The sequence below is a fragment of the Nerophis lumbriciformis genome, linkage group LG18 (genome assembly GCF_033978685.3).
Source record: "Nerophis lumbriciformis linkage group LG18, RoL_Nlum_v2.1, whole genome shotgun sequence".
NCBI lineage: Eukaryota > Metazoa > Chordata > Actinopteri > Syngnathiformes > Syngnathidae > Nerophis > Nerophis lumbriciformis.
In genome coordinates this window covers 21,835,864-21,860,352 of record NC_084565.2, presented here as the reverse complement: position 1 = coordinate 21,860,352, position 24,489 = coordinate 21,835,864, and the positions used below count along the sequence as shown (strand labels likewise).

The 24,489-nt window shown below is 40.7% G+C and overlaps 1 protein-coding gene across 1 annotated transcript in view; it reads right to left on the bottom strand.

The window, feature by feature from the left end:
- The window catches only part of ncanb (neurocan b), a 492,017-nt gene that overhangs the window by 431,592 nt on the left and 35,936 nt on the right, over positions 1–24,489 (bottom strand). The gene's annotated exons all lie outside the window — the stretch shown is intronic.

The following is a 24,489-nucleotide window of genomic DNA, read 5'->3' as shown; positions in this document are numbered from 1 at the left end:
AGGCGGAGCTGGAGGCCACGCCCCCTCCAGCTCCATGCGGACCTGAGTGAGCCTGTTTTCACATCCGCTTTCCCACAATATAAACAGCGTGCCTGCCCAATTACGTTATAACTGTAGAATGATCGAGGGCAAGTTCTTGGTTTCTTATGTGGGCTTATTGTTAGGCAGTTTCATTAACGTCCTCCCAGGGCGGTAACAACACACAACAACAGCAGTCACGTTTTTGTCTACCGTAAAGCAGTTCATCTGCCGTAAACAGCAATGTTGTGACACTCTTAAACAGGACAATACTGCCATCTACTGTACATGCATATGTGACAATAACATCTAGGGCTTTTAAAGAGTGCAGTGCACAACTGCGCACACAACAAGGAGACGAAGTAGAAGAACGAGGAAGATCCAGCCGCAACTGCGATTGGACCTGGGTAGCCTCCGGGAAGAAGTAGTGGACTACCAAGTGCTTGGCAGTGAAGATCGAAAGATTGACCGATTTTGGGCCATGCTAGGGAGAGATGGAAGATTCCAGACTCTAGTGCATTTGATGAAAGCACTTTTGTGCGTGCCACACAGCAATGCATCATCAGAGAGGGTGTTCAGCATGGTTAGAAAAATAGTGACAGAGAATAGAACAAGGATGGACAATTCAACCCTTACCTCAACAATGAGTAGATGAGTGTTATGTGTGTATATGTGTATATATATATATATATATATATATATATATATATATATATATATATATATATATATATGAAATACTTGACTTGGGGAATTCTAGCTGTAAATATACTCCTCCCCTCTGAGCCACGCCACGAACCACGCCCCCGCCCCACCCCCGACCACGCCCCCCACCCCCTACCTCCCGAAATCGGAGGTCTCAAGGTTGGCAAGTGTGGTCTATGATGACAGAGTCTTGCTGAGGAAGCTGAGGATGTTGGAGTGGCTCCTTACTAAGCACCGCAATAAGATCAAGCTGGTTTATTATTATGATGTATTATGGTATGGTTAGGGTAGGTTAAGGTTTGCTTAAGTGTTGGGGTTAGGTCGGAACTAAACACCCTGGGCTAGACTAGACCTCTCCGCTGCCACTGAATCCTAATTCATTCTTCTGACCAAGACATTTTGGACAATTTTATGGCTCCAACTTGTGCCCCAGTGCACAAATAATGGTCCATAAATTCAGGCTTGGATGAGTTCCACTACATAGGACGGTTTATTAGATTAGGGGTCAGCAACCCATTCCTCTCAAGTCACATTCGTGTTGCTTCCTTTACAAAGCTCAGAGACTTGTTTTTAACACCGCAATGGGGAATATGTGCATTTAGTTTAGTTTGGTTTATTGATTCTTCGGTCAGTGGTCAACAAAATAAACAAACCGTTGTACATAAACAAAGAGTTGTACATTCATAAATTGAAAATGTTGCAGACCGAAAGGGTTTAGGCTGAAGTTGAACACTTATTGCGCCTAACCATATAAACAATGTCAAGTACAAGATGAGCTTCCAAAAATTATGAAATTTCCTTTGTACAACATATTATAAATACACCTTGTACACAACATAAACACAGTTAAATTATATACACAGTAAAGGCATGTGAAATATTCTTGTACACATGTTAGTTAAACCTTTGCACCAATTATATACTATATACAAACAATTATACTTCCATTATTATTTATATCCCACATTTAGTTTTTAATTAACATTGATCATAGTATTAACTACAGTGTTGATTATTTTTTCAGGACATTGGTCTTAAAGTGTTTTTTTAAATGTGTGAATGGAACAGGAACATTTTAAGGAATCATCCAAGCTGTTCCACAGTTGAACCCCCTTGACAGAAACACATCTACTTTTTAAGCTCGTTCTTATGTTTGCTTTCTTAAAGACAGCTGAACCTCTGAGGTCATAGGGATTCTCTCTGGGTTTGAACCTCTGCTGTAGACACCCTGGCAGCATGTGGTTATGAGCTTTGTACGTCACAATGGCAGTGTTGAGGTCAACAAGATCGTGCGGTTTTAATCTTTTTAATGTAATAAACAGAGCATTGGTATGGTCATGATAATCCGCAATAATTTACAATTCTAATCGCTTTCTTTTGAAGTAAGAATATAGAGTTGATGTTTGATTTGCAATTGTTACCCCAGATTTCAACACACTAATTAAAATATGGGAGTACGAAATAATGATACAACATGTTAAGAGCCTTTTGATTTACAGACTTTTTAATTTTATGTAACATAGCAATACTTTTTGCCATCTTTGTCTTGAGTATATTTATGTACAGTTTCAAAATTTAATTCATCATCTATATAGAGTCCCAAAAATGTTGTTGAATACACCCTTTCTATCTCCATATCATCAATTCTTATATGACACTGTATGTTAATTTTCCTATTTCCAAAAATTATATATTTTGTTTTATTTAGGTTGATTGATAGCTTATTGGCATCAAACCATTGCTTTAGTATGTGGAGTTCACTCTCTACAGTCTCTAGGAGTTGGCCAAGGTCTTCCCCAGAACAGTACAGGCTTGTATCATCAGCAAAGAGAATACAGTTAAGTTTTTTAAAGATTTTACAGATATCATTAATAAAACAATTTTGGTCCCAGTACAGAACCTTGGGTTACTCTACGTGTTATAATCTTTTTATCTGAATCTACATTGTTCATATGCACATACTGTTCTCTGCCACCAAGATAACTTTTCAACAAATCATGAGCAAGACCTCTGACACCATACCTCTGCATTTTGTTTAAAAGTAATGTGTGATCGATGGTATCAAAGGCCTTGCTCAGGTCAATAAAAACTCCAACAGGAAACTTCCTCTTATCAATTGCAGTGGTTACCTCCTCAACTAATTCAATCACTGCCATGAAAGTGGACCTGTTTGATCGAAAACCGTATTGGTGTTCACTTAGTAAGTGATGCTTATCAATAAAACTGTCTAATCTTGACACAAATAATTTTTCAAGGACTTTTGAAAATTGCGAGAGTAAAGAAATAGGCCTATAGTTGTCAATGAATCAATCAATCAATGGTGAACTGATGCTCATCTCCACTTTTGAAGATGGGAATAACTTTTGCCGTTTTTCATTTTCATTTCTTTAAAGGGGAACATTATCACAATTTCAGAATGGTTAAAACCATTAAAAATCAGTTCCCTGTGGCTTATTATATTTTTCGAAGTTTTTTTCAAAATTTTACCCATCACACAATATCCCTAAAAAAAGCTTCAACGTGCCTGATTTTAACCATCGTTATATACACCCGTCCATTTTCCTGTGACGTCACATAGTGAAGCCAACACAAACAAACATGGAGGAAAGAACAGCAAGCTATAGCGACATTAGCTCGGATTCAGACTCGGATTTCAGCGGCTTAAGCGATTCAACAGATTACGAATGTATTGAAACGGATGGTTGTAGTGTGGAGGCAGGTAGCGAAAACGAAATTGAAGAAGAAACTGAAGCTATTGAGCCATATCGGTTTGAACCGTATGCAAGCGAAACCGACGTAAACGACACGACAGCCATCGACACGGGAGAAAGCGAGGACGAATTTGGCGATCGCCTTCTAACCAACGATTGGTATGTGTTTGTTTGGCATTAAAGGAAACTAACAACTATGAACTAGGTTTACAGCATATGAAATACATTTGGCAACAACATGCACTTTGAGAGTGCAGACACCCCAACTTTCATCAATTAATATATTCTGGAGACATACCCTCATCCGCGCTATTTTCCTGAAAGCTGATCTGTCCAGTTTTGGAGTTGATGTCAGCAGGCCAGGGAAGCTAGGGTCGATAGGGGGTTTAGCTCGCTCGTCTGCGGGAACAAACTGCCGCCATTGCTTGCCGTGCTACCGGGGTCCTTTGTCCCTGAATTGCTCACACACTCCAGCAGATTCAATGGGGGTCTGCCGGCAGATTTCTTTGACTTTATTGTTGGAAATGCATCTGCTTTGAGTGTCGCAGGATATCCACACATTCTTGCCATCTCTGTCGTAGCATAGCTTTCGTCGGTAAAGTGTGCGGAACAAACGTCCAATTTCTTGCCACTTTCGCATCTTTGGGCCACTGGTGCAACTTGAATCCGTCCCTGTTCGTGTTGTTACACCCTCCGACAACACACCGACGAGGCATGATGTCTCCAAGGTACGGAAAACAGTCGAAAAAACGGAAAATAACAGAGCTGATTTGACATTTGAGAAAATGGCGGATTGCTTCCCGATGTGACGCCACGTTGTGACGTCATTTCTCCGAGAGCGAATATTAGAAAGGCGTTTAATTCGCCAAAATTCACCCATTTAGAGTTCGGAAATCGGTTGAAAAAATATATGGTCTTTTTTCTGCAACATCAAGGTATATATTGACGCTTACATAGGTCTGGTGATAATGTTCCCGTTTAAACACTGTTGTAATGTCCCACTGTTCGCAAGTCCGTGAACGCATCCATCCTGAGTTCTGAATTCACAAATGCAAAGCAAGTAACAGCGAGGTGTCCCAATACTTCCGTCGACATGCATACCGGGACATTACTTCTAACACTTTTTCCCATTTCACTAAACGCTTTGGTACATTAGCCCAAATGAAAACTAAAATAGATGTGCCAAAGCAGCAATTACAGGGGGAAAGTAGCAGCCCGACTCAATCGCCGCCTTTTTTTTTTTTTTTGCCTACAATCTCTGAGTTAATGTGATGGAGCAGATAACTCCTACCTGCAGCCGGAGGCTCGACCGGGAGAAAGTGACCGATTCCTAATTCACCCAAGTTAGAAAGAGCATTAAGGCACTCCCGCCTGAATATGAGGTAATAAAGTGATTTAGCCGCTTACCGCCGCTTAATTGGAAGCAAATGAACCCGCGCTTTACGGCTGAGATGGGACTGTATTTGTAATATTTCTGCAGAGAGGAGAAGTGTTGCGTCTCTTCAACATCAAGGTTTGCAAATCAAGGCCAAGTCTAATTGTGTTACTTAGGCAGACATATTTAATCCATTCGGTTATGGCAAACCACCATTTATGCGAGACTTGTTCTTCTAATCTTGGAGGCTAATAGAGTAATGGTTCTTATTGTTGCACGCTGGAGTGCAGCGCTATTAGCCTGTCATATATCTATAGACCTCAGTGTCATTGCTAATGGCGTTGTGTTTGCAACCAATTAACATTGAATCTTCCTGAAAACTGGTGATTATTAATGACAGCCAGCCTTCATTCACACTGCAGGTGAAAGTTCTGTGGTGGAGAGCTCTGCGGGCTCTGATATATCACCAATGTTGATATCTTTGCACACACCCTACATCCCCCCTTCCACACACACACACACACACACACACACAACTAAAGTGAGTTGAGACCAGATATGCAAACTCATCCCAAAGTGAGATGCAAGCTCTGCAAACATGTCAACTTAATCTGCTCCATCTTAATGCAACTGTGATTACTTTGCACCGCGGGAAGAGATACGCTCGCTGGACACTTCATTTGCTACATATCTAATGAGAGGAGATAAAAGAGCTGCATCACAAATGTCTACCTTAAAAAAAAAAAAGATAACAGGCCCACACAATGCTAAAAAAAAAATGTCTCTCCAACGCATTTGAGAGGAAAATAATGCATGTAGTGTATGGCGTTAGTGCAGTGGTTCTTAAAGGCCTACTGAAACCCACTACTACCGACCACGCAGTCTGATAGTTTATATATCAATGATGAAATCTTAACATTGCAACACATGCCAATACGGCCGGGTTAGCTTACTAAAGTGCAATTTTAAATTGTGCACGATTGTAGAGGACATTTTGGGACAGCATGGTGGCCAGCTGTTAAGTCGTCTGTTTTCATCGCAAAATTCCACAGTATTCTGGACTGTGTTGGTGAATCTTTTGCAATTTGTTCAACGAACAATGGAGACAGCGAAGAGGAAAGCTGTAGGTGGGAAGCGGTGTATTGCGGGCGGCTGCAGCAACACAAACACGGCCGGTGTTTCATTGTTTACATTCCCGGAAGATGACAGTCAAGCTTTACCATTGGCCTGTGGAGAACTGGGACAACAGAGACTCTTACCAGGAGGACTTTGAGTTGGATACGCAGACGCGGTACCGTGAGTACGCATGCAGCTGCGGCTTCCAAACATTTGATCGCTTGCCCGTGCGTGCGTGCCGCTATGTGCATGTCACGTACGTAACTTTGGGGAAATATATGTGCTGTATGAACTTTGGGGAGGTGAACGGTACTTTGGGCTGTGGGATTGAGTGTGTTGTGCAGGTGTTTGAGTTGTATTGGCGGGTTATATGGACGGGAGGGGGGAGGTGTTTGTTATGCGGGATTAATTTGTGGCATATAAAATATAAGCCTGGTTGTGTTGTGGCTCATAGAGTATATATATGTCTTGTGTTTATTTACTGTTTTAGTCATTCCCAGCTGAATATCAGGTCCCACCCGCCTCTCACAGCATCTTCCCTATCTGAATCGCTCCCACTGCCCTCTAGTCCTTCACTCTCACTTTCCTCATCCACAAATCTTTCATCCTCGCTCAAATTAATGGGGAAATCGTCGTTTTCTCGGTCCGAATCGCTCTCGCTGCTGGTGGCCATGATTGTAAACAATGTGCAGATGTGAGGAGTTCCACAACCTGTGACGTCACGCGCATATCGTCTGCTACTTCCGGTACAGGCAAGGCTTTTTTATCAACGACCAAAAGTTGCAAACTTTATCGTCGATGTTCTCTACTAAATCCCTTCAGCAAAAATATGGCAATATCGCGAAATGATCAAGTATGACACATAGAATGGACCTGCTATCCCATTTAAATATAAAAAATCGCATTTCAGTAGGCCTTTAACCTTGTTGGAGGTACCGAACCCCACCAGTTTCATATGCACATTCACCGAACCCTTCTTTAGTGAAAAATAAAATGTTTTTTTTTTTTCAAATTCAAGACAAAGTTATATGTTTTTGGTAACACTTTAGCATGGGGAACATATTCTAAGTAACACAGACTTAATTTAGGGTTTTTTGGACACTAGGGGAACATATTCTAAGTAACAAAGACTTAATTTAGAGTTATTTGGTTAGGGTTAGGGTTAGAGGGTTAGGGCCAGGGTTAGAGGGTTAGGGTTATAATAAGGCCATGCCGAATAACGCATCAATAAGTATTTAATAATGACTATTTAAGAGCCAATATGGTACTAATTTGCATGTTAATAAGCAACTAATTAATGGTGAATATGTTCCCCACACTAAAATGTTACCATGTTTTATTACTGGTGCATAAAATGAACCGTGCATGAACATCACCTTGTTCAAACAACAAAACCAACACAGTGCATAAACTCACAACAAATTACACACCTGCAAATCAGTCTGACTTCAGCTGTTGCCGTATCCGTAATACGCCGATAGGGAGAAGTTTTTATTTACACGATGAGTCGGGTGTGTCTTGACCTCTGCCGAACCCCTGAGCCCGACTCACCGAACCCCTAGGGTTCCATCGAACCCAGGTTAAGAACCACTGGGTTAGTGTTCCACTCCAGCTCTGTTCAACTCCAACCTTTTTTTTCCCCTTGCAGCTCTTTTAACGATGTACGTTGTAAAAAGGCCATTCCACCGTATCGATGCTATTTGCTTGTGGTAACTCACTTAAATTACACTTCAATTTCTGTAACTGTATATCTAGACTAGAGTTGTCTTGATACCAATATTTTGGTACTGGTACTTTTTGATACTTTTCTAAATAAAAGGGGCCCACAAAAAAAGGGCATTACAATCTCACGGTACATTAAACATAAGCTTCTTATTGCAATCGAAGTTAAATAAAACAGTGAACATACAAAACAACTTGTCTTTTAGTTGTAAGTAAACAAACAAAGGATTCTAATTTGTGCTTGCCACCATGTTTCAGCATTCCATGCATATACTGACCTCTGGACCCCCTGCTAAAAGCTTCTTCTAGCTTATCTGGGGGACCCTTTCACTTACCACCATCCTTAAATGGATATTCACTACTGTTGTAATTGTAATATGGTATTGTGAATAGACTTGAAACTATAAAACTATTAGTCTGCTGTCATAACAAAGACTATACAAATGGAACCAATTATCTCCCTGCCTTGCACTCAGCATCAAGGGTTGGAATTGGGGGGTTAAATCACCAAAAATTATTCCCGGGCGCGGCCACCGCTGCTGCTCACTGCTCCCCTCACCTCCCAGGGGGTGGAACAAGGGGATTGGTCAAATGCAGAGGACACATTTCACCACACCAAGTGTGTGTGTGACTATCAGTGGTACTTTAACTTTAACTTAAATATGCAGTAACATATTGTGTCCTTTTCCATTCTATTATTTTGTCAAAATTATAAAGGTCAAACTGTAAAAATATATTATTAATCTACTTGTTCATTTACTGCTAATATCTGTTTATTTTCTGTGTTAACATGTTCTATCTACACTTCTGTTAAAATGTAATAATCACTTATTCTTCTGTTGTTTGGATACTTTACATTAGTTTTGGATGATACCACAAATATAGGTATCGCTCCGATACCAAGTCGTTACAGGATCATACATTGGTCATATTCAAAGTCCTCATGTGTCCAGGGACATATTTCCTGACTTTATAAACATAGTATACATTTTTTTTAAACTAAAGAAGATGTTGTGATGGCCAAAAATAGACGTAATCATCGTAGTATCGACTAGATACGTGCCTGTACTTGATATCATTACAGTGGATGTCAGGTGTAGATCCACCAATGGCGTTTGTTTACATTTGGTGAGCTACGGTGTGTAGTGAAGCATGTTTAACTATTCCTCGTCCTGCAGGGATGATACTTGTAAGAAACTCACTTTATTCGTCGCCATGGAGGCAAGGATTAGTGATTTAGAAGTAGCTAAAACACTGCCGATTGCGGATGGAAGTTAGTCGCTAGCTAGCTAGCCATGTTTTAAAGCAGGGGTGCTCAATACGTCGATCGCGATCTACCAGTCGATCGCAAAGGTAGTATTGGTAGATCGCATTACATTATTTACAAAAAAATAAAAAAAATTTTTTTTTTTTTTTTTTTTTTTTGTGTGTGTCCTGTCCAGCTTCTCAGGCAAATCATATAGTTGATGTAGATGCCCATTTTGGCTGTTCAGATTTACTTTACAAAAGAGAAGTGTAGGATACTTTTCTTGCTGCCTTATTTGTATTTGACTTTATTAAATGTATTTATATTATCATTTGGTGCAGCCGGGCCGGAGCAGGAGGGGATAGAAAGAGAAAAAAAAGGAGACAGGGGGAAATTGTGGGGAAAAGAGGGGGATTAGACAGAGAGACAAAAACAAAAACAGCAAATAACAACAACAACAACAATAGAGCAACATCAGCAAATACGACATGTACAAATATGATGGTAAAAGTAATAGCAAATAAGCAGTTAGCGAAAAATAAAAAATAATACAGAAATGACAATGAGCATTATTACACTACAAATGGATCAATACAAATACCAATAGAAATAGCGCTATTGATAATGAACAATACCAATAATTTACCTTTATTATCAACAATACAGTTGTTTAAATGCAACAATACATATACGTAATGATAACTTGAGATACGAAAGAATGCAGAAAAATGGAAGGGGAGAAAGAGAAGCAACCTACATTAACCTTGTAGATTGTTATAGTCAGAATAGGTTAAGCTTTATCAGTGTGCTGTGTGTTACACCCAGTTTACCCTAGGGCAGGGGTGCTCATTACGTCGATCGCGAGCTACCGGTCGATCTAGGAGGGTGTGTCAGTCGATCACCAACCAGGCATTAAAAAAATAGTCCTAAAAATTAGCGATCATAAATCTTCACAATGACGTCATTTTCGTCACTTGATTGACATTCACGGCACCCGAGGGTCTTCTGAGATGACACTGGCTGCTGCCAGTTCATTAAAATTACCGACTGGAAGGCGAGAAACACTTTATTTCAACAGACTCTGGCGCCGTACCTGTCGTCAAAACTCCAAAGACCGACTGCACAGTTGCACAGTTGCGCTAACAAAATAGGAGTCTCAGAAAGCTGGTGTGCACAAGCTAGTAAGCTACGGAGTTTGCCGACAATGTATTTCTTGTAAAGTGTATACAAAGGAGTACAGAAGCTGGACAAATAAGATGCCAAAAACCAACCACTTTCATGTGGTATTGGACAGAAGGGAGGACTTTTTTTCTCCTCCATTCGAAAATGCGGACCTTATCAGCACCACTGTCTGATTCCTATCAATGCAAGTCATCAGAATCAGGTAATACACCAACTTATATTCTTGTCTTCATGAAAGAAAGGAATCTATATGTGTTAAACATGCTTGTATTATCTTTAAACACCTTTAACTTATTAACAATATTAACTATATGTATTAAACATTCTTGTATTATCATTAAACACCTTTATTTTTTTAACAATATTAACTATGTGTTAAACATGCTTGTATTATCATTAAACACCTTTAACTTGTTAACAATATTAACTATATGTATTTAACATGCTTGTATTATCATTAAACACCTTTAATTTTTTAACAATATTAACTATATGAGTTAAACATGCTTTCATTATCTTTAAACACCCTTTACTTGTTAACAATATTAACTATATGTATTAAACATACTTGTATTATCATTAAACACCTTTAATTTATTAACAATATTAACTATATGTGTTAAACATGCTTGCATTATCATTAAACACCTCTAACTTGTTAACAAAAACATATATTTCATAAATAAGTAAATATAAATTATATATATGAATGAGGTAGATCCCCACGACTTGATCAATTGAAAAGTAGCTCGCCTGCAGAAAAAGTGTGAGCACCCCTGTTTTAAAGCACCTCTTCCTGAGGGCGTTTCAGTGTTATAACTTCACCTTTATCGTTAGTTTTTAAGCCAAAATGCGTCCGTTCTCCCTTTTCTGTCTACACGCTGTGTCTGCTTGTAAGTACTCTGTGATTGTGCGCTGCCGAACATGCTCTTCTGCTTTAAAACCAGCAATGTCACGACGTGACGACGACGCGGCGTCATGCCCGATAAAAAAAAAAATATGGCGAACCGGTACTTTTCAAACAGAGTATAGTATCGTTTTTGATTCATTAGTACAGCGATGCTATACTAGTACCGGTATACCGTACAACCCTAATCTATACATACTGAACTCCGCAATATGTGTATTGCCACATTTTACTAGTACAAGGCTTCTTTTGCAAAGATGACTCAGTTAAGCAACCGGACCGAAAGTAACAGGAGTGAGTTTAAGCATTGAATTTAGCCAAATAATATTTATGCTATTACCATGTTGGCACTAAGCCCATAACTGTGCAATGGTTCAACAAGTGAAGTGAAGTGAATTATATTTATATAGCGCTTTTCTCTAGTGACTCAAAGCGCTTTACATAGTGAAACCCAATATCTAAGTTACATTTAAACCAGTGTGGGTGGCACTGGGAGCAGGTGGGTAAAGTGTCTTGCCCAAGGACACAACGGCAGTGACTAGGATGGCGGAAGCGGGAATCAAACCTGGAACCCTCAAGTTGCTGACACGGCCACTCTACCAACCGAGCTATACCACCCCAACAAAAAACAACAAACAACAAAAAAACTGATTAAGGTAAGGCAGCAGGACTGAGATCTGCCCATTGGCGTTTGAGGATCTGAATGATACAACATTCTGTGGATTATTCCGGAATATTTACATTTTGTAACAAGACTGCATGAGCAAAAACCCATGGCTACGATTTGTGTATGAAATTTTACCGAATTGTTTAGTTTAACATTGTTAGGATGAGGAGTAACATAGATTTATAAAGAACATAACATTTGTGAAGGATTCAAATAAATATATTTCATAGTAAAGTACAATTTAAAAGAGAGAATGTTAAAGATATTATAAATCAGTCTTTTAAATTGTATTTATTAAATCAATCAGATCAAGGTACAAAATGTAATTTTCAGGTCAATTTAGTGTGCATTTTATCTCCTGAGGCTTTATTTCCTGAGGATGCAAATATAGTTGCTTCAGTGTAATGGCATATATCATTCCTTTTTGGAAAAAAAATATTTTTAAATCATTGAGGGCCCAAACTAAATGCCAGCATATGACTTAAGAGTGCCAATGTCCCACTTCACCGGGTTCTGTGTTAAAGACATATAGTCTGTGTCAAATTCAAGGCCCGCGTGCCAGATCCAGTCCGCAAATGAATTATCTATGGCCCCCGGGATGATATTTGATTAGTATTAGAACCGGCCCGCAGGCCACAGCCGCCTGCTGCTGTTTTGCACGCACCAATACTTCATCAGTGTTGGTGCTAGGAATTTTCAAAATGGGGTCCCAGGGACCCTATCAAGTCATACAAATGGGGTCCCACAGTAAATTTTTGGCATCCCATTTTTTTGAAACCGTTTTAAAAACAAATGATAAATGTATGCATTATCCTGTTGTATCTCACATTCTATGTTGGGTTTTGGAAAAAGGTTGTCATAAATGTTAATTCTTTAAAAAAAAAAAAAAATACAAAATAAAACCCATTTTTTATGGGTTTTCTTTTGTATTATTCTTTGTTTATTCAGTTATAAACATTCATTCACTTTCTTCTTTCCTTCATGGATCTAAACTTTACCGCTGCCGGTATTTTTTTCTATATTTTTATTGTAATATTTTCAGAATATGTTTGTTCTATTTTTGGCCAAAGTAAGACAAATTAAACAATTGTCTTTATTTTTTAGTTTTAATGCCATGATTTTAACCCTTGTGCAACGTTCATATTGTTGTTACTCAGCCAGCGTTTGTGGGTCTGATGGACCCATTGCATTTTGTGGTTTTTAATGCCTCACAATCAAACACTTTTATGTAAAAATACTGAACAGATGTTTACCTTATCCCAATAGACATTTGTTCAGTATTTTAACATAAAAGTGTTCGATTTTGAGGCATTAAAAGCCACAAAATGCAACGGGTCCATCAGACCCACAAACACTGGCTGAGTAACAACAATATGAACGTTGAATGGAAAATTTCTCTGCCAGTTTCTGCATCCCACAGGGATTCTTCTTTTGTGTTTCTGCACCTGCGGTTCCCACACAAGGTTGCAACATTGTTTGTCAACACTATCTGCTCTCATTTTCTCGCACATTTGACCCTCTGATGTTCTGTGTGCCTACACTCTGACCTCCTCCTGTCTCGGCCTGCTGGGTGTGTGTGTGTGTGTGTGTGTGTGTGTGTGTGTGTGTGTGTGTGTGTGTGTGTGTGTGTGTGTGTGTGTGTGTGGTAGAACATCAGAACATCAATTTCCACACTTCTATTAGCCCCAGGTCCAGTGGACCCGGACATCTTATATGTAATAGAAATGTGTATGGGGGGTGTATGGTGTGTGGTCATTAAATATATATTCTGATATATGTTCTTCACAGAAAATGAGCCAAAGTCAGTGTGTCTCAGTTTGAAAAATTAATTAAGTGTATAATTTTTCCTTTAATAAAAAATGAAAACGGGTCCCACAGACCCGAACACCACACAAGGGTCGGCCCGCGTGTGCACAGATTTTCCTCCATGCGGCCCCTGAGCTAAAATGAGTTTGACACCCCTGGCATATACTAAAACGTGTTGCGATTCAAAAGGCTTTTTGGGATTGCTTTTTAAATATTCATACTCAATAGAGGTGAGCTTAGAATGTATTTCAATGTTGCTTATATATTGATGATTCTTATTGAATATTCATTCAGAAGATATTATGCTTACAATTACAGCGTATGTGAAGTAATTCCCAGTTGAACCTGTTGAGATGTTGCAGATGTTGGGAACTTAAACCTTCGAGACAGACTGTAATTTCCTGTTGTTAAACAATAAAACGAGCTAAAAAGGTGAAAGGGCAGTAAAGCAAGGCCAGGGCTTTTTGGAGATTAGCAAGAATGATTGTCATGGCAACCGTATTGATAGATAACACTTAGCTCACAAGAAACCGCAATAAAGAGGCAGATGAGTTTAATAGAAACTGACACATTAGCAGACCGGCCAGGAAGTCCTAACATTATAAAACTCACAACAACTTGCTATAAGAGCTAAAAGAAATTGATTATGAGGGTTCTTGTCTCTTACGCGAGCCAACATGCATGGTGACTGTTTTGACAACAACACACAGGGAGTCTCTGTAAATATTTGTATTTGTGTTGATAAATGTAACTCATTGAATATTGGAAAGAGTGTCTGACAAAGTTTCGTCTCACTCTTTTTCTTAATTTATTTATTTCTATTTTTATTAATCAATCCAACAAATTAATACACAATAATACCATAATAATCCAATTCCAATTCCAAAACCAAACCCGGCCCAGCAACATTCAGAATAGCAATCAACAAAGCAATTGAGAGGACACACAAACATGACACAAAACAATCCAAAAGTAGTCAAACAAAAAAAATGAATATTACCAACAACATTATCAATGTTAATAAGAATTCCAACATAGCAGTGTTTAGAAATCCCTCATTTATAGTATAAAAACATTAACCAAAACATGTAAAAAATGAACAATAGTGTCACAGTGGATTACACTTGCATCGCATCTCATAAGCTTGACAACACATTGTGTCCAATATGTTCCACAAAGATAAAATAAGTCGTATTTTAGGTTAATTTAATAGTTAAAACAAATTTAAATAATGGATCTCATATTCAAATATATGAGCAGTGTTGGGACTAACGCGTTACAAAGTAACGCGTTACTGTTACGCCGTTAGTTTTGGCGGTAACTAGTAGTCTAACGCGTTATTTTTGATATTCAGTAACTCAGTTACCATTACTACATGATGCGTTACTGCGTTATTTTTACGTTATTTTGTATGTAGTATCGGCTAGAAACAGAAGATCTGAGTGTGTTTTATTGGAGAGTTGCAGGGTCGTCCTTCTGAATGTTCTTGTGTCACAACGGGGACAAGAGAAGAGGCGCGCTGTGTGTGTCTGGGAGGGTGTGTCTGTGTTTACTAACAAGATATCATGGCGAAGCCGAAGTCGAGTTTCTTAACATGGAGATATTCTCACTACTTTTCTTTTGTCGAACACAAAGAAAAGAAAATTTTAGTTAAATGTAAGTTGTGTCTACTGCCCAAAACAGCAATTCAAATCTGCTGAAACAGCTACAAAAGCAACATGCCTCGACAAAGCTAGTAAAGAGAAACACACTTCACCTCCACCTACAACAGCGGCTGGATTTTAACGGAGGGATTGCTAGCCAGGACAACATTGATAGAGCCATTGCAGCGTATGTGCTAGAAGACATGCAGGCTATTTCTAAAGTGGAGTCACCCGATTTCAGGCTGCTAATTAGCATGCTAGCGGGCATCAAACGGCAAATGGCATGAAAAAATATTCCAAGTAACTGGACACAGTGGACAGTGAGCACATAAACATGGAAAGCAAGCTAAATAAGACTGTCCAAACACTGCCTCTGCTCATCATTCATCACTGAAGATATACACTGTCACATTCAAACACTGAGGACATCTATTAAACAAGACAAAAGGCAAGGAATCAAACAGAGACAGAATTCAATTTGGACTCAATATTTAGGAGGGACATGGCCACTGCACTCTCTGTACAGTCCTGCACCACGCTCTGACGAAGAAGGTTTTCGTCTCCTCATTTATTCAGATGTTCAATGTTCACGCACCAACACATGTCACAGCAAGAATGGGAAGTATGTAAAACAGTCATTGTTTTCGGTCGCTTTGAAGACCAAGAAGAGGATTTCTCGGGCTTGGGCTCTTCCTGGATCCAGCTGGGGCAGGTGTTGGAGGACAATGGATAACCCCTCCCGTCTCCTGACCACAGCAACTTCAAGAGGGCAGCGGGTCGTAAATAGCGTTGACCTCGGTTACCAAATAGTTGGAAGAGAGTTTGTGAAATACTTCAGAGAGAGTTCGTTTAACACTTCAAAGAGAGTTCCTCTGGAAGTTGAGCAGATCCTGCCATCTGTCCGTGTTGAAATCACAGTGGCGTTTCACGAGCCTTCTTCCTCTTGTTAGGCCTCGAAAGACAGCATTCATAAAACAACGTTTCTTTTGTGATAACTTACAAACAATTATTCCAACATACACTCTGTCAATTCTCTTATATACTTTTTCTAGAGTGTTTGATTATCACATCACTCTAAATGTATAGACTATAAAGTTCACAAACATAAATAGGGATCCTAGTGGGCCAGGCCAATCTTTCCTTTTCTCTAAACTAAAACTGGGGAAATGCGTAGAGTGTTCTGGGCTTCAGTACAGTGTTGATCTCATGAAGACATGATTTTATTTCACAATTCCTTGAGAGAAAAAAATGCCTGGTTAGGCTTTGTGTATGTCATGTGTGCCTTCCTTGGGTGAAGCCAGGTTTACAGCTATGTTGTGACATGTTGTTATCATGCTGTTTGTTACTTATGTATGTTATATTGCAGCTATTTAAAATAGATTTGTCAATTTGTTCTGGCCTGAAATAAATTGGCCCTTTGAAACATTTGTCTTTGTGTGTTGTATGTAGACCACATTGCTTAGCAGAGTTCAGTGATGCAAATGCATGTCAAGTTGATCAACAGATTGTAATATTCTCCAGGGCAATAACAGTACTAAAATGATGGCTAAAAGGGCATTAATGGGAGCCTTAAAAAAATAGAAGAGAAAAAGAAGTAACTAAATAGTTACTTTTCACAGTAACGCATTAACTGAGTTAGTAACTGAGTTATTTTTTAAATAAAGTAACTAGTAAGTGTAACTAGTTACTGGTTTTCAGTAACCAACCCAACACTGTTATTATCTTTTACATTATTATCTCAACTAAATGCATTTTTTTTCTACTGATATCATCTCCATAGCTTGTGTATACCAGTCGTATGAGTTGGACTATCAACATTTTTTTTTTTCTGCAAATATATTTCTATTGAATTTTACAGTTAAAATCACATATGACAATCATAATTTGCTCACTCAGACCCTTCATACATGCACACATCCACACTCACATGCACAGTTGAGGGTAGAGGTGCACTTGGGCTTTAACAACTCAAGGTTTACAGTATAGACATTATTAGAAAAAGTACCCAGATATTGTATATATCCATCCATCCTGCACTGGTTCAGGATCAGCAGACCATCCCATGGCAAGATGGATGAATATTCATCGGCATTAAGGATCCTCGGGAAGTGATCACAAGATCACCTCCCGGGGACCTCTCCATTGTTCACACTTAAAAAAGAAGAAGAAAGTCACATTTCCGTGGCTTGATCAAATGCAAAAAAATAAAAAATAAATTAATTAAAATGTTTTTAGAAAGTCACTAAAAAAAAAGCAAGTAAACCGTGACAAAACCATATCAAAAGTGACACAAAAAAGCAATGGTAGTGTGGGAACAATAAAAAAAAAAAAATTACAATAATAAAAAAGGAATAAAACTACAAAAAAGATTAAAAACATTTTTTTTTCTTTCCCTTTCCCTTTCTAGCCCCATTTCTTTCCCGAGGAAAAAAAAAATGCAAGCTACAGTGTGTGTCTGGGAGGGTGTGTCTGAAATAAAGTAACTAGTAAGTTTATCAGCCGATATTATCGGCTGATAAATGCTTTAAAATGTAATATAGGAAATTATCAGTATCGGTTTCAAAAAGTAAAATGTATGACTTTTTAAAACGGCGCTGTGTACATGGACGTAGGGAGAAGTACAGAGCGCCAATAAATCTTAAAGGCACTGACTTTGCGTGCCGGCCCAGTCACATAATATCTAGGGCTTTTCACTCACACAATACTTGGTCAACAGCCATACAGTTTACACTGAGGGTGGCCGTATAAACAACTTTAACACTGTTACAACTATGCGCCACACTGTGAACCCACACCAAACAAGAATGACAAACACATTTACGGAGAACATCCGCACCGTAACACAACATAAACACAACAGAACAAATACCCAGAACCCCTTGCAGCACTAACTCTTCCGGGACGCTACAATATACACCCCCGCTATCCCCTAACCACCCCCCCCCCCACCTCAACCCCGCCCACCTCAACCACCTCATGCTCTCTCAGTGAGAGCATGTCCCAAATTCCAAGCTGCTGTTTTGAGGCATGTTAAAAAAAATAATGCACTTTGTGACTTCAATAATAAATATGGCAGTGCCATGTTGGCATTTTTTTTTTTCATTTGTTACATTGTTTAATGCATCGAGCGGGGCATCACAACAAAATTAGGCATAATAATGTGTTAATTCCACGACTGTATATATCGGTATCGGTTGATATCGGAATCGGTAATTAAGAGTTGGACAATATCGGAATATCGGATATCGGTAAAAAGCCATTATCGGACATCCCTAGCAGTAACATATTGTGTCATTTTCCATTCTATTATTTTGTCAAAATTATAAAGGTCAAACTGTAAAAATATATTATTAATCTACTTGTTCATTTATTGCTAATATCTGTTTATTTTCTGTTTTAACATGTTCTATCTACACCAGTTTTCGATTATTTTTATTCAAAATCGCTGAATTTTCACATTTGCCGTTCAAATACTGAGAAGAGACGGTGCGGTGATCAGCAGCCAGTTGAGGCACGTCACTCAGTGCCTCAACATGGATTGTGGACTCGGCTAACTGCTGGCCTGCTGTGCAGTGAGACCGTATTGCTATATGAATTATATTATACATTTCCATAGTTTAGTTAGCTGAGGTATATAATGTACAGTGTATTTTGTCAACAACTGTATGTGTGTAACGTATTTCTTGTGCTGAGCGATCATAAAACAGCTGCAAAAGACGCACTGTGTGAGGCTCGCAGTAATCCCGCCTCCTGGTGCCGGTTAATGCACCCCCGCGCAGAGTGCACCCCCCGAAGGGAGCGCCACACCAACCAAAGCCCACACCCAAACCCTCCACGTGCAAGACCGAATCCACCCAAAAAAAGTCACTTAACAAGAAGCCAAAAAGTGCAAAAACAACAATGCTCGCGCCGGAGGAGCCGTGAACGACTGCAGGGACACAACATTAGATACACCTGCAGACTGCAGCACTGATTTCATATTTCATTCATTCACAACTCCTCCAACACGAACACCACTGTTCCCGCACTTATAAGTAAAGGTAAGACCATAACAGGGTTTTTTAATTAAATGTGCTTTTTTGTGTGCTACAATTTGTATGTGTAAAGTTAAAGTTAAGTTAAAGTACCAATGATTGTCACACACACACTAGGTGTGGTGAAATTTGTCCTCTGCATTTGACCCATCCTCTTCTAAACCCCCTGGGAGGTGAGGGGAGCAGTGGGCAGCAGCGGCGCCGCGCCCTGGAATAATTTTTGGTGATTTAACCCCCAATTCCAACCCTTGATGCCGAGTGCCAAGCAGGGAAGAATGCTGGTATGAGCTTTTAAACACAACCCGTTAACTGCTGCCAATCAAATGGTGAATAAGATACACTTTAGGGTTCATATGTTTGTAAATCTGACTGTGATGAAGTCAGTGCCTCACCAGCCATCAACCTCACCGCACGTCACTGGTTATTGGAATCCATCGCCAAACAAATCTACTTTTGCCTCAAGACACTAAAGACTACGGTGTCTCGGTGGAAAAAGCACCCACAGAACACAAAACATAACAAAATGATTCAGCCAAATGAGTGAGCTTAACCTGTGGCTCCTCTACCCGGACTACATTACACAGTATAAGTAGATACAGTTCAAATGCAAGCCTGTACCGTAGAACAATATTAGAGAATGTTACAAGCTCCTCTGACCTCTCTTCGCTCTTTTCCCCGTTCATTCTCTCATGCACCTGCAGCAGTTTGTCACACAGCGCTGGCTAATTACGCATCTCGTTGCAAAGAACCCTCCGTCACTCGCCGCCTGTCCTCCTGCGTTATCACAGCAGTGAAAGTACGCACTGCGAGTGCTGTCCTGCAGCAACAAACGCAATTAACTTCAGGATGCGGCTTCTTGTATTCACCAGGACGGGTTTGTGGGCGCAGCCTCAAAACGGCGGTGCCTTCCTGACAAGCAAGAGATGTCTTTGATCCTGTGGATGTTTCTTCCAGGCAGTTTGTTTGTAGCCTCGGGCAAATTTTGGTACAGCGCTCTCACCAACAATGAGCTGCATCAAATAATAACTGTCAAGAAGGGGACTTTGGGGTGTTTTGTTTTCCCGGAATGCAAAGGAAAGTTGGAGCGGGCAAGGCGTGAAGGTAAGGACATATTTATTTTAACACTATCAAAAGGAACAAACGAAAAGCGCGCACAAGGTCGGAAGTACAAACTTGGCTATGAACAAAATGAACACATAAACAGACTAAGGACATGAAACAAAACTTACATGGAAAGATCATAGAACTATGGCATGGACGCGTAATCATGGAGGTATCACAGTTAATGTCGTCAGGCTGACTTCCCGGCAACAATGGACTTAAATAATACAGACCTGATTTGTGACAGGTGCGCGAGTGCAAAACGTGAGACAGGTGAAACTAATGAGTAGTCATGGCGACAAGGCAAGGGAGTGGAAGCAGGAACTAAAAAGTGTCCAAAAACCAAGCAGAACATAACTAAACAAAAACATGATCAGACATGACAATAACAATGCTCAACTATGATTGATATCATCGTAGGGTGATCATATTTTGATTACAGAAAACCAGAACACCTAAAGATGTCTTTAAGTTTCTTTACATTTAAAGTATGTCTCCTTCGCATGGATAGGAAGATAATAGCTGTAATCAAAGACACAAATTCAGATTTGTAGCGTGTGCTTTGTATTACCCGGCCGTCGAGGGAAGACTACGGAAAACAGCGATTGCTTTTGGACTGGCAAAGCAGACTGTATCAGTTATTGTCCACCATGTGTGTCGCGGACTCAACGCCTAGGTCCAGAGTATATAAAGTCACCAAAAAGGAATGGACAATGAAGGTGGAGGCAAAAGAGTGAGGAGTGTCCTGACCAGGGGCCGTGTTTATCAAGCGTCTTAGAGTGCCATTTTACACTTAAAGGCCTACTGAAACCCACTACTACCAACCACGCAGTCTGATAGTTTATATATCAATGATGAAATCTTAACATTGCAACACATGCCAATACGGCCGGGTTAGCTTACTAAAGTGCAATTTTACATTTCGCGCGAAATATCCTGCTGAAAACGTCTCGGTATGATGACGTCAGCGCGTGACGTCACGGATTGTGGAGGACATTTTGGGACAGCATGGTGGCCAGCTATTAAGTCGTCTGTTTTCATCGCAAAATTCCACAGTATTCTGGACATCTGTGTTGGTGAATCTTTTGCAATTTGTTCAATGAACAATGGAGACAGCAAAGAAGAAAGCTGTAGGTGGGAAGCGGTGTATTGCGGCCGACTGCAGCAACACAAACACAGCCGGTGTTTCATTGTTTACATTCCCGGAAGATGACAGTCAAGCTTTACCATTGGCCTGTGGAGAACTGGGACAACAGAGACTCAAAACCAGAATTAATCCGTACATTAGGCGCACCGGGTTATAAGGCGCACTGTCGAGTTTTGAGGAAAAAAATGATTTTAAGTGCGCCTTATAGTCCGTAAAATACGGTATATAAAATCAAATGTCAAAAATTAGGTGGGTGCGGCTAATATTTACAGTAGATGCGCTGTGTAGCCTGGAAACTACAGTATTCATTTGTTCAATCTGATTTGGGAAACGTGACAGTATATGCAAGCAATGGTGCCATGAAGAAAGTTTCCACATTAAAGAATGAGCCACCCCTCAGTTCCATACATTTATATTTAATCACCATAAACATGAAAGCGCAGGCTGATCCCACTTGATGACTCATTCTGAGAGCTTGTTGACAGAGACGGATAAACTGGCCGTGAACTAAGGTGAATTAATTTGACGCCTTGGAGCTTGCATTGTTGTTCCCAATTAGCTACATTAGCGTTCCAGGACTCTATGAAGGAAAGGGTGTCACCTAAGCCAATTTAACTCATTAAGCACTAAAAGTGGAAAGCATAACACCTGGCGCTAAGTTCTTACAAGGGGACTGCAGGGGAGCGTCGTTACGTGAAGGCTGAGCAATCAGCCGCTGGGTTTAATTAAACGGAAAGAAAGTGAGAGGGAAGGAGTGGAGCTGTGGATAAATGGATGGGAGGCGGGCTGATGTGGCATGAAGAAGTAAAATATCATAAAAACTTGAATAACACTGAGTACTGAATGGAAGACAACACATTGTTTTACAATACTTTTTTTGGGGTGAAATAGACAAAATTAATGATTTTTTCAAATCACGTTTTTAATAGTGAAATAACAAATATCATATTTTATGGACTATTAGCCGCTATTTTTTTCCTACACTTTGAACCCTGCAGCTTATAAAACGTTGCGGCTAATTTATGGATTTTTCTTCGCTTTGTTTAGTGTTCAACAAATGATAAATGGGTTGTACTTGTATAGCGCTTTTCTACCTTTTTTAAGGAACTCAAAGCGCTTTGACACTATTTCCACATTCACACACACATGCACACGCTGATGGGAGCTGCCATGCACGGCACTAACCAGGCCCATCAGGAGCAAGGGTGAAGTGTCTTGCTCAAGGACACAACGGACGTGACTCGGATGGTAGAAGGTGGGGATTGAACCAGTAACCCTCAAATTGCTGGCACGGCCATTCTCCCAACTTCGCCACGCCGTCCCCAGGTGCTGCTGGTTGAAAATAGTTTCCATACACCCAGACATGTATTTATTATTTTCAAACACTGACAGAGACACTGAAAAGGTGTGTTAGTGTTTGCGCTATGGCGCTATCTTTTGGACGAGTTCGCTCACTGCAGGTGCTGCTGGTTGAAAATATGCTCCCTGTTTCGCGCCTTGAACCGGCAGTATATCCCGTGTCGTCTACTATTCATTGATAGCGTTCCTACTCGAAAGGATTCTTCATTCATTAGTCCGAGCAATGTTTGTAAGTTTGACAATACAACTAAAACATCCATCCATCCATCCATTTCCCGCTGCTTATCTGATATCGGGTCACGGGGCAGCAGTCTAAGCAGAGATTCCCAGACTTCCCTGTCGCCTGCCACCTCCTCTAGTTCCACAGAGGTACATCCAAGGCGTTCCTAGGCCAACCGTGAGACACAGTCTCTCCAAAGTGTCCTCGGTCTGCCCCTAGGCCTCCTCCTGGCTGGACATACTCGAAACACCTCACCAAGGAGTCGTCCAGGAGGCATCTGTAGTAGATGCCCAAGCCCTCTCAGCTGGCTCCTCTCGACGTGAAGGAGCAGCGGCTCTACTCTGAGTCTCTCCCGGATGATGGAGCCCCTCACCCTATCCCTAAGGGTGATCCTAGACATCCTGCGGAGGAAACTCATTTCTGCCACCTGTATTCACGACCTTTTCCTTTCGGTCAATACCCAAAACTCGTGACCATAGGTGAGGGTAGGAACGTAAACTGACCGGTAAATCGAGAGCTTCGCCTTCTGGCTCAGCTCCTTCTTCCACAAAACAGACCGGTGCAGTGACTGCATCACTGCCGATGCTGCATCAATCCATCTGTCGATCTCGCTTTCCATTCTTCCCTCACTCGTGAAGAAGACCCAGAGATACTTGAACTCCTCCACTTGAGGCAGAACTTCACTCCCGACCCGAGGGGTGGAGTCCACCTTTTTCCGACGGAGAACAATGGCCTCAGAATTTGGAGGTGCTGATCCTTACTCCAGCAGCTTTACACTCAGCTGCAATCTGCCCCAGTGAACGCTAAAAGTCCCAGCCTGATGAAGCCAACAGGACCACGTCATCTGCAAAAAGCAGAGGTGCGATCCTCTAGCCACCAAACTGGAAACCCTCCACACCCTGACTGCACGTAGAAATTCTGTCCATGAAGATAATGAACAGGACCGGTGACAAAGGGCAGCCCTGGTGGAGTCCAACTTCCACTGGGAACATGTCTGACTTACTACTGACAATGCAAACGCTTGTAGGCATGTGAACTGGTTGAGCAAACTCCCATGCCCACTCCAGTACCCTAGAGAGGGTATACATCTGGTCCCGTGTTCCACGACCAAGACAAAAACCACATTGTTCCTCCTGAATCTGAGGCTCGAGTCTTCTCTCCAGCACCCTGGAATAGACTTTTCCCAGGAGGCTGAGAAGTGTGATCCCTCTACAATTAGAACGACAGAGTCTGCTCTGCAGCAATCCCTCCAGGGTTCCCAAGAAGGTCGGGTACTCCGAACTGCCATTTGACGCATACGCGCAAACCACAGTCAGAGCCCGTTTCCGAACCCGAATGCGCAGGGAAATAACCCGCTCGGCGTCAGGCCGGGGAGCTAATAATAAGCCCACACCTGCTCACCGCCTATTCCCCGCGGAAACTCCAGCATAGAGCAAAGTCCAACCCCTCTCAAGGAGTTTGGTTCCAGAGCCTACGCTGTGCGTTGAGGTGAGCCCGACTATATCTAGACAGTATCTCTCGACCTCATGC